At 31.2% G+C, this 13,868-nt stretch overlaps 1 long non-coding RNA gene across 1 annotated transcript in view; it reads left to right on the forward strand.

Moving 5' to 3' along the window:
- LOC139426405 (uncharacterized) overlaps positions 1-13,113 on the forward strand; it is a 41,403-nt gene extending 28,290 nt beyond the window's left edge. Inside the window, exon 2 of the long non-coding RNA XR_011637676.1 lies at positions 12,780-13,113. This is a non-coding gene — a long non-coding RNA (uncharacterized lncRNA). The remainder of the gene's footprint in view (positions 1-12,779) is intronic.
- Positions 13,114-13,868: the final 755 nt, after the last annotated feature.

Raw genomic sequence — 13,868 nt, forward strand, 5'->3', positions numbered from 1 at the left:
GAAAAGTCTTCAGATCGAAGGTCGTTAGATCCAGGAAAGTAATTTTCTCCCAATACTTGATCCAGGAGTTCCTTTATTTTCTGGATTGGAATCAAATTTACAAAGCTACAAAGCTGAACATAAGAAGTCGAAAACCCAAAATCGAGTTATAAAATAAAATCATAATGTTTTAAATTGTGCTTACAGTTTTGCCATGTAAGATCTTCCAAAACATTTATTTCTAAATGAAAAATCGTTCAATTAGAGTAAGTATGGAGGTATAAAATTTTAATAAAAAATATTTTATATATTATATAATTTTACTAAATTCAAATACATAGCTAACTTAATTTTACCAAAATCAAGCATTAAATAAAATAAAAAAATTTTATATTCTATTATTTTAATTTAAAATATAGAATAAAAACGGTTTTGTTTAATTTAGAAGAAAAGTGAATATTTTAAAGGTTTTAATTTATAATTAATTTAATTTTAATAAATGTAGAAGTATTAAATTAATAATTTTTATAGTTGTTTTTTTTTAAATTTAATTTAACAATTGTAAAAGAAAGTTGAAAAATTTTTTAACTTGTAAAGTGGGCTAAAAAGAAGTTGGAAACCTATTATTTACATGAAGCAAAATAATTTATTATTAAAAATTTGTTCATTAGAGTGTTTAATCCGTTCCGGAAAATCGTTGAAAAGTAACCTTACCCCCCTGCAAAAAAATTAATAAATAAATAAACAAAATCAATAAATAAAATAAATAAAAAAACTTTCTAACTACAGCCTTGCCTGCTAAGTTCTACATTGGTAAAGTTTTAGATCAGCTAAGTTTTGTAGTTATGGATGGACGAAGTTTGAGCCGAAAAGTTTTGTCTAGCGAAGATTTGGCAACGAAGTCTTGACCCCGAACCAAAATTACAAGGATTGAACTTCAAATCCGATTTCTGAGCTGTTATTTTTGAATTCGACAAAATCTGTCTTATTGAAACGGGGTAAGTAATAATTTTATATAATATCTACTAGGAAAAGATATGTTCGAAACTTGATTGCATTACGAGATAGATTTTATAAGTTTGATTCTAAGAAACGCTTTATTTAATTCCAATATTTATTCCCATTTCATGATATGTTTTCTTCTTCCATTTTCTTGAAATTGTTAAAAACCAGTTTTGAAAAACACGAATATTTTACTTTATCTTTTACAGTCTCTTTGGAATAAACAGAATGTAAGCGATTTTCTTTTCTTTTTTAAACTCCATATTATATTTATCTTTTCTCTTCTTAGAAAAATCATCAAAATTCCTATCTTTTTACTTCACTTGATTCCATTATATAGATTGTGAACTACAATTCATATCTGTGAAGTTGTTGTTAGTGTTTCTTACTAAGCATTTCTGATAAAAATGAAAAGCTGTTATCGGAAATTTTTTTTCTTTCTAAACGTGATGTTGAAATGTTTAAAGAAAATATTAAAATAAATAAATAAATAATAATAAAGACAAATACGAAAAAAGATTTTAAATTAAAGGAATTTGAAGATTTTGATTTTCTTATACTAGTTCATACCTGCCTAATTTTACGAAAGCTATATTCTATTGGGCGTCAATGTTTTGCTTTAATATATTACACTGGATTTGAAAGAAGAAAAAAAATTAAATTACATATATAGCCGTGCACGGCTATATATGTTTTTAAAACAAACGGCTATATATGTTTGGTGGGTCAGGGAATAGAGCGTTCGCTATCCAATAAAGTGAACCAAGTAAGAATCCCTGTCGATGACTTGTCGGTGCGAATTCCGCACCCTGCTCGCATCGACCAGTGCCAGTGCTGAAAGTCCATATATATCAAGACGGTAAAGAGTAAAAACTGGTAAAAAATAAACTTCTTTTTTAGCTTTTTTACGGGAATAATAAAATATCTATAACCAATTTTTTTTCACGGCTGCAATACATTTATTGAACTACTTCTTAACCGAGAAAAAAATTTATAGTAATGAATTGTTTATTGTTAACAATAGGTTTACTCCACCCGAAAATTATCTATTATTGAAATTTCTATTATTGAGAACGAGATTTTTCTCTTTTCCGTGTCGCTTTCAGGCCTGACCAGTGCTGACGTAAAAAACATGGGTTCGAGTCCCTTTGCCGTCTGGCTAACCGTGGGAGGTTTTTCCCCCATGTTGTAGAAATGCGGGTTAGTTCCATCAAAAAGTCCTTCGCGAGGGTAAATTTCTCCCAATACTTGATCCAAAAGTTCCCTTGTCTTCTGGATTGGGTTCAAAATTACAAGAGTTGAATATTGGTAGTCGTAAACAGAGCCGAATTATACCTTTCGTAGGCCCTAGGCATAGCCGTTTTTGGGCCCTCCCCTCCCTCCCCCACTCCTCCCCTCTTTTCAAAATATATGCTAAAATTTTCTTGCATATTTTTTTTTACATTTTTATTAATATGGATTTTAATTTACAAGTTTTCAACAATGAATCAAGATCGTTTGGCATCGCTCGCACTTATGTCTATTGAATACGACATTTTGCGTAGTTTGGAATTCGACAGCATAATACAAAATTTCGTTGAATCCAAAAATCGCAAAAAAGTAATATATTAGATCATAAGATTCTGCAAAATAATTTATTACCGAAAAATATTATATTTTCATTTTTATCTTCATAATTTTGTGCAAAATACACTTGTTGTTTTTTAAGCTAAATTATTTTTGTCAACAAGTTTTTTTCTCACACGTTTTTCGTAGGCCCCTGAATTTCGTAGGCCCTAGGCACGTGCCTAGTGTACCTATAGGTTAATCCGGTCCTGGTCGTAAAACACAAAATTGAGTCTGCTGTTCAGCGACGATCATAAAATAGAATAAAAAACGTATGTAAGAAACCTGAAAATTATGCTTTAAATGTGTAAAACACAAAATTTAAAAAAGTGCTAATATTAGATCTACCGGAAAGTTATGAGCAGAATTACTCACTCAATTTTACAATAATGGGAAAGGTTATTTTGTAAAAGAAAGTGGTATATATAGGGTATTTACCCTTTAACTCAATGATAATGTTCTAGCTTAAAAAAAACACGACATATTATAAGGCGCTAAAGAGCATGTGCTTACATATTCAGACTTGTAAGTATCCGACAAAACTAAGCGGTATATCTGTTATATATTTAAGAGAAAATGCTCTACCACTTTTTTTTATAAAGGCACGCGTGCAATAATTATATAATGTAATCATGTTCAATCGACGACAGAGCATTTCGATAGACCCAATAACTCGTATGATTTTAATCTGTTTTTCAATTGATACTATGAACTATCTTCATGAAAAAACGGTATAAGTTATCAGCTATGTTAGTTACTAATTAATTAATACATTGAATTAAATTTTTCCTACATAAGCGCGGAGGCTGAAAACGTAAAAGAGAAACCCTGTAAATTTGTAGCTGGTTTTCGTAAAGAATAAAATAAGCTTTTACTAATTTAATTATAAACTATTCATCACTATTTACTTTTTATCGGATGAAAACAAATCTTACATGAATGTTGTAACTCTAATAAATCAATCAGTCTTGGTAGTCATGAATATTTAAATCTTCCCCCCGAAAATAAGTTACAAAATTATGATTTGTATAACAGTTTCTACCCTTTTCAGAATTGATGTATGCAAACTTTCCAACCAGCATTTGGCAAATAAATGAAGCAACTTTATCCCCATTTTTAAATATAAAAACACAGTTCTCATCAAACGGAACAATTTCGAAATCTTTTTGAACGTAATGAATTTTTTTATGGATTTTTTACAATGCGCAAAATCGTAATATCTTAGGGGTTATTTAGAATTTTCGTGATCAATGATACACCTATAGATGGCCTTCAAGATTGTAGCTCCAGCGTGGCACGCGTGCCACACTAAAGAGTGGCAGTTGTAATAATGACACGCAAAAACTTAATGAAAAAAATAATATTGTCACCTTCAGGAGCTTTGTCAGATTAGGCAAAATGAATACTATTCAAATCTGATACAACTTTAGAAATTTTAATCCACAAGCAATTTTTCCAAATATTCACAATTTTTTAGTCAGATATTTTATAAACGTCATTGAACAGCCGACCCAATTTTTTGGGTTTACGATTACTAATGATCAACTCCGAAGCCTTGTGATTTTGAACCCAATCCAGAAGACAAGGGAACTCCTGGAACAAGTATAAAGAGAAATCTGCCTTCGTGGAGGACTTTTCGATGGAAGTATCACGCGTTTGCGTTACATGAAGAGGAAAACCACTAAAACCTCCACGGTCAACCTGACGGCAAGGGGACTCTAACCCATGATCCGTCTACCACTGAGAAAATTTTACGTCATCACTGTGATCGGTGCAAGTAGGATGCGGAATTCCTCTCGACCAGCCATCGTTGGAATCCGAACCCTGTTCACCTCATTGGAAGGCGGACGCTCTATCCCCTGAGCCATCGCTACTCTTAATCAGATATTAGGAGTTTGGTCAAAACATAATTATGAACTAAATTTCCTAGCTTCAAATAGAACAAAAAATAGCAATTTTTGAGAGAAAAGTGGTGGTATTAAAGAAAACGGTCAACTGGCAATGATGTTTGAACTCGAAAATTTATAGAATTTTCATAGCTCGACATATCAAATTTGTTAAAATTAAAAAAATGAACTTTGTGGTGCTTATATCGTCAGAATGAATGAAAAAGATGGGGATTCTTTTTTTTGGTAATTTTTCTTAGAAAGTTTTAGATTTATACTCTATATTAGCTAAATTGGTCGCTAGGATTTGTTTAAGCCCGGTCAAAGCATGAGTAAAATTGGGCCTTTAAATATTCATTTTCTACATTTATTAGACACCCTCCAAAAATTTGATTTTTATCAAGTTGCTGTAGTCGGCCATTAAATCAGAGGGGTAGCCATAGTCCTCGTTTTCCAGTGGCGCCATCTATGGCCAATAATTCGATTTCTGTCGCATCCATACGTCACACCCGTTTATAGGGCGGACCCATTCATTGATCCACTCGTAATTTTTGACCTCAACCAGAGAGCGATCAATCTTAATTCAGTACCCCCAGTGGTATTGATTTGTTATGGTAACATGGAGGGCTTCGTGACCCGACAGATTTAACGTGCACCAGTCATCATTTTACTACACGGGGAGTGTTCGGCTTGCTGGATTCGAACCCCCGTTCTCACAAACGTGAGTCCTCTTCCTGCCAACCAGGCTACTCCTGCTGCCATTTTTATCAAGTAAAATATACATTTAAAATTTATACATAGTTAAATAAAGTGAATTTCGGTGAATAAATTCAAGAAATTCAATGTTCAGCAGGTATTAAAATAATATCTAAAAAAAAAGCGAGTTTATAGCATTATTTTTATGTGTGCACTAGTTCTTCAAATGGGATATAACAAAATGTAAATTATGTAAATCGTTATTAATCACCTATACGCAATCATGAACAAAACTGAAACGCCGATGCCTCCACAGTTAAAAAATAATTTAGTAATTCTAATTTTTTTTCTCTTCTTTTTACTAATATTCTTTGGTTTTCTCGTTAATTTTACGTTGTAAAACAGATTTTAAGAATTTTAACTTTTCAAAAGAAAGATTAACTATACTCAGAATAATTGGGCACCGAAAATTATGCTATTGCCCTCAACCAACTCAAGTATGCAAAAATTTGCAACAACCAGGTAAGTTCCTCCATTAACTTTGGATTCCTAACTTAATTTTGTCTTATTTTAAATTGCCTGTAATTTAACTAGGTACCCTCTTTGATTCTCGCTCAAATTTTAGAAAGATACAAGAATTTTTTTTTCTCTTTTAAGTTTCATACCATTCATAAATTTTTATCAACCCTATATGGGCCAGTGGAAGTGAATTGTAGTGCATTTTAACCATCAAAAAATGTTAACATCTTTTTAATTTTTTTAAATCTTGGTTTTTGATTTCTAATAATTTTGTTTTCTAACACTTTATTTCTTTGTGCTGGACCTCCAGAAAACTGTGAACCATGCCTAGATTCTCATACATCTAATTAAAAATTAAAACAAATCCTTCGAGTATTCAAATTCAAGAATATTGTTTCAACAAATCGACATTATTTATAAGTAATAATGATAATAAAAATTATTAATATTATTAATATTGAATCTCTGTGAATCTCTCTATTTAAAATCTCGCGGATCTGGTTCAATGGCTTAATTGCCCCCTCCCCTTACTTAGGCTCTGCTATTACAATATATTAAAATTAGTATTTTGGAATATTTTTTATGTAATTTTGTTCTCTGAAGTGTGTCTTAAATTTATAATGGATTTTAAACTAATCACTGCCCCTTTCAAAGCAACGCACAGTCATTGCAGATATTTAAAACTGTTTGCAATTTTAAAAAAAAAAAAAATTTAAATTGCAAACAGTTGCAAAAAAAAGAACATTTAAAGAAAAAAATTTTTTTTAATTATTCTTTTAAAATAATGAAAAAAAAAGTCACAAACAGAGAAAATATCCAATAAAGAAATGACACCTAACGTTAAAACAAGTTCCAAAAAGCCAGAAAATGGGGGGGGGGGATATGACGTGTCCTAGTCCATTAGGCGTGTCCTAGTGGTTTAACGTGATAGTGGATTTGAAGTAATTGGCCTTGTTTATTGCATTGCTTATTATTATATTATTATTTTGAGATACATTATAATAATGCCATATTTTAGGGTTGCAATTATTAATTCAATATTTAGGAGGTATTGTATTTTGATTTTATAACTTAATCAATAACTTTTTAATACTCACCTCTCGCCCCCCCCCCAACATCATAAAAATAAAGGGTGATATTAAATACTGTAACATTGAATCTGGAAAGATCGTAACTGTCTGTTCATCAACCGGTGCCCCAAACCTGGCATTGGTTATCTGAAGGATTGAATAATGTTTTCGGTGATGTTATAAATTGTAATTTATTAAAAAACATAACAATAAACAAGGAGAGGAATGAAGGAAAGTATTAGGAAAATACTTTAATGTTGAAAAATTCCCATATGATGCCGTGTTATAAGCAAAACACCCCCCCCCCTCAAGAAGATAATATCCCCAGTTGTTTACTGTAACCTAATAACGCTTTTGTAACAGACTATCCATTTAGAATCAAGACCTTCGATTAAATAAACGATTTTTATGAAAAGATATTATTTTAAGATTTAAGATATCAGTTAAGATATCACTTAAAATATTATTTAAGACATTATTTTACCTTAAATTTTATTCAATTTTTGACGAATAATTGTCATATTTAAGAAACATAAAGCTGAAAAAGAAGCTCATTGAAACAACGCGACAACAGAAACAGACTCGACAATGAATGAAGCAGCAAATAGGCGCTTCAATCTCATCTTCTCATTTCAAATATTTTTCCCTACACCGGTACCTTTTTTACCGGAACCCTTTTTACCGGAACCTTTTTTTCCGGAACCTTTTTTCCTGTACCTTTTTTTCTTACATTCCTCGTGATCGTGAGGGCGATAAAGAATCATGTCTAGTATGCACTCAAAGACTAATTACAGGGCCTTCAACGTTCGGCATGTGAGGAACAGAGCAGGGACTAATATAGGGGATATAACTGCCTTTATATCTATGGAGGGGTAAGAAATTCGCATATGGGGAAATATATATAAAACTTCCAAGGGAGTCTCCTAGTAGGCCCATGGGTGAAAGCAAGACGGAAAATAGGAAAGGCTGGTAGTAAAACCATTTTAATTACAGCTAGTTTTTGGGAGGAGTTTACTTATTCTTTTTTTAAGCTATTCAACAATATCTACTTTATCTTCGAATAGATTTTTAAGCTATTCAACAATATTTACTTTATCTTGGAATAGAAGTAATCTTATACATATACTAAAAATTATGAAAGAAATTTGGATAGTTACAGATATTTTATTTTTCTCGAGGGGAAAAAAATGCTAGAATAAAATGTCTTTCGTACCAGCTTTTCCCCTTTTTTCCGCCTTTTTATATAAGGGCTTTCAGCCATGAGTAGGCCATGCTCGGTCACCTGAATTTGTTTCAAGGATTAGTTATTATTAATTTATTTATCTTTTTTCCAGTTATAAATTTTTGAAAAACATCCATGTAATTTAAGATTGTCCGAGTTTAGTCTCTATCAAACCCTTTCTTCTATAGATACTATTTATCGATGTAGAATGCTTAAACCAAAGCATTTGCATGAAATAACTTGATTTCTGCGATGCAACTACATGTTCAAACAGATCAACTTTTGCTTGCATTCATAAATAAAAAAATATTAAAAAAATCAGTTCGCAATTTTTTTTCTATAATTACCGTTTATGTTGACGACCTGCATAAGACAATAAAGATAAATGCAGGGAAATTTCGAGAAAATACGCTCAAGGTTGTTTTGTCCAGCCTCTTTTGTTTTGAACTAAGTATTGTGATGCTGCATCGCGTGTTGTGTGGGCCGAAGTTTCAAACAACTAATAGACACAAAAACAATGAGCGTGATGTGGAGATTAATTAAGAAGTTTTATAAGACATCTAATGGAAATTTAATAGTATCATAAACCTTTTTTGCGGGATTTCAAACCGTGGTAGATTGTTAACTATTTTGCCTTAAATCGTTTCCAAATGAAAATGGTATGGTGATTTGAATTTATGGAAATAATGAATCAAATTCATTACGAAATACTAAACATTTTATGCATTTAAGAAGGAATGGGTTACTATGAAAAGGCTTTTTTGGAAACTGATAAAGCACCGCATTCATGGAAATGAATTGTGATTTTTACTCAATTGGTATAAAAGAAAAACACAAAATCTAAGAGTTTAAAACGATTTATCCATTAGAAACAATGTGACAATTTTCAAATAAACATCACTGAATATTCCCCTGCTAAAATTTAAAATCTCGAAGATTCAAGAAAAGAAGTCCGTTTTTTTCTTTCTTTTTTTTAAAAATATACTGAACGTAAAGAAATATGAGACCTGAAAGTACGGAGTACAGAATTAATTATTACTAACCCAAACAATAAGAAGATAATCATCAAACATGGCTTCCGACACAGATAACAGCAAGTGCAATCGTGGAATTTCAGAGATATTAGAAATAAATGCTTGATTATTAATTACTTTTTGAAATGCACAATTTCTATAGAATGTAAAAGTTACTCAAACTATTTCTTTAACCAATGCAGTGTTTGTTACGAAAGGAGTATGTCCGGTCACAAAATCTGGAGCAAAAGTGGCACAAGCTCAGATATCTTTACTCATAAACTGAACCGAAAACGTTACGAACGAAGTATGATCACAAAATCTAGTGCAAAAGTGGTACAAGCGGAGATATCTTTATTCGTAAATTAAACCGAAAGCGCTACAAAAGAAGAACGTCCGGTCACAAAATCTAGTAGAAAAGTGGCACAAGCGGAGATAAAAAGAAATAAATAAAAATAATTTCTTTTTTAAAAAAAGTGAAGATAATTGTTTTTATGAGACAGTTAGTAAGTTTACAAGCTTTAGTTATAGAAATTTAGTTGAGTTGTTTTAATATCTAGATATCAACATTTCCATAATTTACAAATACTTTTCCGTGAGAGAAATCGCTAAAAATAATGAGTTGTCTCGATATTTTTCTCTCACTTTTCAAATTTTTATAGATTGTGGTTATCCGCCTTTAAAATTTAAATATTAAATTCAATATGACGCACAACAAGCATACGTTATACTTATTTAAATAAATGAATAACATTTGAAAGCAAAACAGTATTTTAAGTATACTGTCAAACTCGCTGTAACGAGTACGAAGGAACAGCAAAATTTGCTCATTAGAGTGCTCGTAAAAAAAAACGGGTTCGTGAAAAAAATCACGAAAGTTCATTAAAAGTTATTAAATTAGAAATATAGTACTTAGTTCATTAATTTTTTCACTTCTGTATAATGCAAAAGAAGTTAATTTGCTTTGAGAGTGTCTTATTGTTTCTTTGTTGTGTTATAATATTTCGGATGAAAACCATAAGACATTAAGTAATTTGGTAGACCCGAAAAACATTATAAAGGAATTTTTGTAAGAAAAGATTAGCTGCACTAGAGATGTATAATTAAGTACAAATTTAATAAAACACAAAAATATTCAATCGCTTAAAACTGGAGTTTGCTCGTTAAAATCGAGCTATCCTCCTATAGTCATAGCATTGTACTAACCAAGCATTTCCGATTTCTTTTTTAAATCCGTCTCTCATTAAATCAGGGCCCGTTATAACTGTATTTGATTTCCAGGATGGTGCAAATGCCCTTTCTCTCGACCTTCTCCCCTTTTGCGCGTACCCATGCACTTGCACAGTGAAAATCTGACCCAGCTTACGATACTTTGCTGGAATTGGACGTTCCAGAATATTAAAATGGCTTAAAAACATTTAACATATTAGCTGCGTTTTTACATAAATTACATATGCGGAAAACGCATGCAACCAGGACCTGATTATCGCCTAGTCCCAATAGGCATAGGCCTAGGGCCCACAATTTCTGAGGGGCCTCAAAAATTAGTAAAAAGTCTAATGAAAGATGGGTCAACTTTGGGTTGGTTTAATTACTAAATAAAAAATAAATACAGCTTACAATAAAAAATAATTCAGCTAATTACTGACTTTTAGCAAAAATTACTGATTTTTAATTGTTTTTGTCCCCAAACTATTTTTTGTTCTGATATAATATCGTTTTGTTGTTTTATATTTTGCTTTAATTTATAGATACGCAAACTTTATCTTAAAAAAATAATCTTCAATTGTCCGCTTTCAAAATTTCCTAGAATGTGTCTCTTATGAATCACGCAGTTCAATAGATTCTTTTTTATTGCTTCAGTAATTTAATTTAAAAATATTTTGTAAGGGGCCCGGAAAATTTGGTGGGCCTTGGGCCTGAATTTGTCTTGATCGGTCTCTGCATGCAACGAACGATATCAATTCTCTCCGAATTTTTATTGATTTTTGTCTTTTTTTTTTCTGTCCGAGCATCGGAAAGTTAAAAGTAAGTGTACTAATCCTAATTCTACACAGATGCCTTGTCTCTTTTGCCATTTAAATTTACGAGCACGACATTTTTCTAACTAGATCCATCACTGCCGATGATCCATTTGCGTTTTCTAAGTAAAGATGCCTTTTTACAAATACCTCAACTTGTCTTATCTTATTCGTCTTGGAGCTTGAAGCTATCCTTTCCATTTTATTCCAAGCAGCTGACCCGTGGACGTTCCCTCCCCCAAACATACGACAAAAGAAATAAGCTCGGACTACAAGGCATCCAGCGTGGCCACACCTGTGCATATACCTATTCTACTCTACAGGGTTCAATTTTGCTTTCATGTACCCGCTTTTGAGTCATTTTGTCCCTCTTTTCGGACGACATGCTGTTTGGGGGCCCATTAGATATACTACCACACAGGAATTCGACGCGCCGAGAGGAATTTCCCTTTAAGCTACCTTGCACAATGTTTGAGCAAGACTGATGAAATGTTTAGGACGCCAAAAAAGCCAGGGAAATAAAGGGTAAGATTAGTAATGGTTAAGTGAAAATACAGCTGGCTCCGGCGAAGTGGGAAAATAAAGTGCAGCTAAACTAAACAAATATTTAGTCTAAATATATATTTGAGTATTTTAGGAGTAGCCAGGGACTAATACAGGGCCTATGCTTCTGTCTTTATATCTAGGGGGGTAGCTGTTTAGATAAATCAATACAGTTCCTGTTTAAAATTAAAACTAGTGATAAAGTTGTTCCATGATATGTCTGTCATTCAGAAGATAGCCATATTGACAGCTAACAAAATTTTTAAAGGATTTATAACAAGGAAAAATCTATCTGATATGCTGATTTAGAAAAAAATATTGGCTAATATAAGAAAATCAGAATAATTTTCCTTAATTGCTAGCAATCACTTTTTATTTTGAAAAGCACTAATTTATTAGGACATTTGGGAGACATTATAACGACCCCTCAATATTTAAATATGTAAATAAGGACATTTTTTTAAAGCTCACATATATAACATTTATATTACATTATTACATATTACATTATTACATATTACATTATTACATATTACATTATTACATGTTACATTATTACATATTACATTATTACATATTACATTATTACATATTACATTATTATATTTATATATACTAATACATATATTACAGATGCATTTTTTAATGGAAGATAGCTATTATTCATAAACCTGAAATGATATTATAATATCATGGTTGTTTTACTGCTAATAAACTTAAAAATTTTAGTTTAAATTCGTTAATTAAAGAGCCCGGGCTGCTTAGTGGGGAACTAGGTATGCTCCGTGTATGTTAAAAGCTTGCGCAGTTTCAGATCGATTGGTACCTTCTTGCCTGGGAAGTAAAGGCGGCCGGTGTTCAATTCGGGCCACATAGTCACCATCATTCATATTGTTACGAAATCGGAGAGTATTTAACTTTCTTGATACCTCCAGCTTCCAATGAGCTGCTGTAGGAATGCTTAACTTTTACATAATTTAAAATCATATTTTAGAGTGTCATATGTTTTTTTTTTCTTCCTTCCAATTATTTGAATACAAATTTAGATCTAGATTTTATGAATACTTTTCTTGAACAATTTTAGGCTTGTGGGATTATACCTGCCTCCCCCCTCCAATTATTTAAAATTGCAATGTTCTTTTTTTTCTCTTAACCAACACGATCTTTATTAACAACTTTAGCTATCAAAAAAGCTAATTATAATTTTTGTTTTATTTCTATAGGCATGATTAAAAGACAACTACAGTAATAAATACAAAGAACTATATAAAGAACAAACACAGAGAGAACAAAACATACAGAAGAAGAGCAGCGCTGTTCACATTGTCTGCAGGGACCGACTTACAGATTTGGGGGCCCCGGGCACAGATGAATTTGGGGGCCCCAGTTAAAGAGCCGATAAATTTTAGTTAACATGCCGGTCCACAAAAGAACGTTTGGTTAAAGGTCGGAAAATGCTGAGGTGGTCACCAGTTCCCTCCTTATACGCCACTGTTTGCTTGTCAATCTATTTGTTTGATGGAATTAAAATAATATCATAAATATATCAAAATTCAATTGGAGATATTGTCACTTATTTCTCTCTTACTTTTATTATAACAAGAATTTCATGTATTTTAAAAATGCAAATCGATATTTAAAAACACAATAAATCAAATAAAAAAAGAACTTCAATTTAAATTAAACAAAAAATAATAATGCTTTTTGTTTGATTCTAAAAAATATATATATATATCACAGTGATTACGAAATAAAAAATGCATGAAATCAGAAGTCAATTTTTTTAAAAATTTATTTATTTATTCATAAAATAATGATAAGTGAGTACAAAAGAAAAGCAAAAAAGCACCATGCTAAAATTGACAGATGAAAATGCGATTCTCGTATTAAAATAATTTTGGCCAAAAATAAACAGATTTTTATATAACAGAATATTATATGATATTTCAAAATTGCATATTAATGAAATCAAGTTTGATGAAGATAGTATTAGTTATCAATCATATTACTATTTTTACAGTAAAAAAAATCATGTATAAAGCAGTTGAATTATGAAAAATATGAAAATAACGATCAGTTGTTATGTTTATACTTTTTCATTGTTTTCTTCCTTAAAATTTTCTATTATTTATTTTTACGTCATCTTCATTTTACAATTACAGCGCCTACTTATATGAAATGAAATGCAACAGCCTGCAAATCAAATTGGTGCATTTTTTTAAGGAAAATTCAAATCTGCAATAACGAATCGTAGTCAGTATTTAAGATTTTGAATGTGTCCCTGCCTCAATGGATGAGTTTCGTATCATTAA

Source organism: Parasteatoda tepidariorum, chromosome 9 (genome assembly GCF_043381705.1).
Source record: "Parasteatoda tepidariorum isolate YZ-2023 chromosome 9, CAS_Ptep_4.0, whole genome shotgun sequence".
Classification (NCBI taxonomy): domain Eukaryota; kingdom Metazoa; phylum Arthropoda; class Arachnida; order Araneae; family Theridiidae; genus Parasteatoda; species Parasteatoda tepidariorum.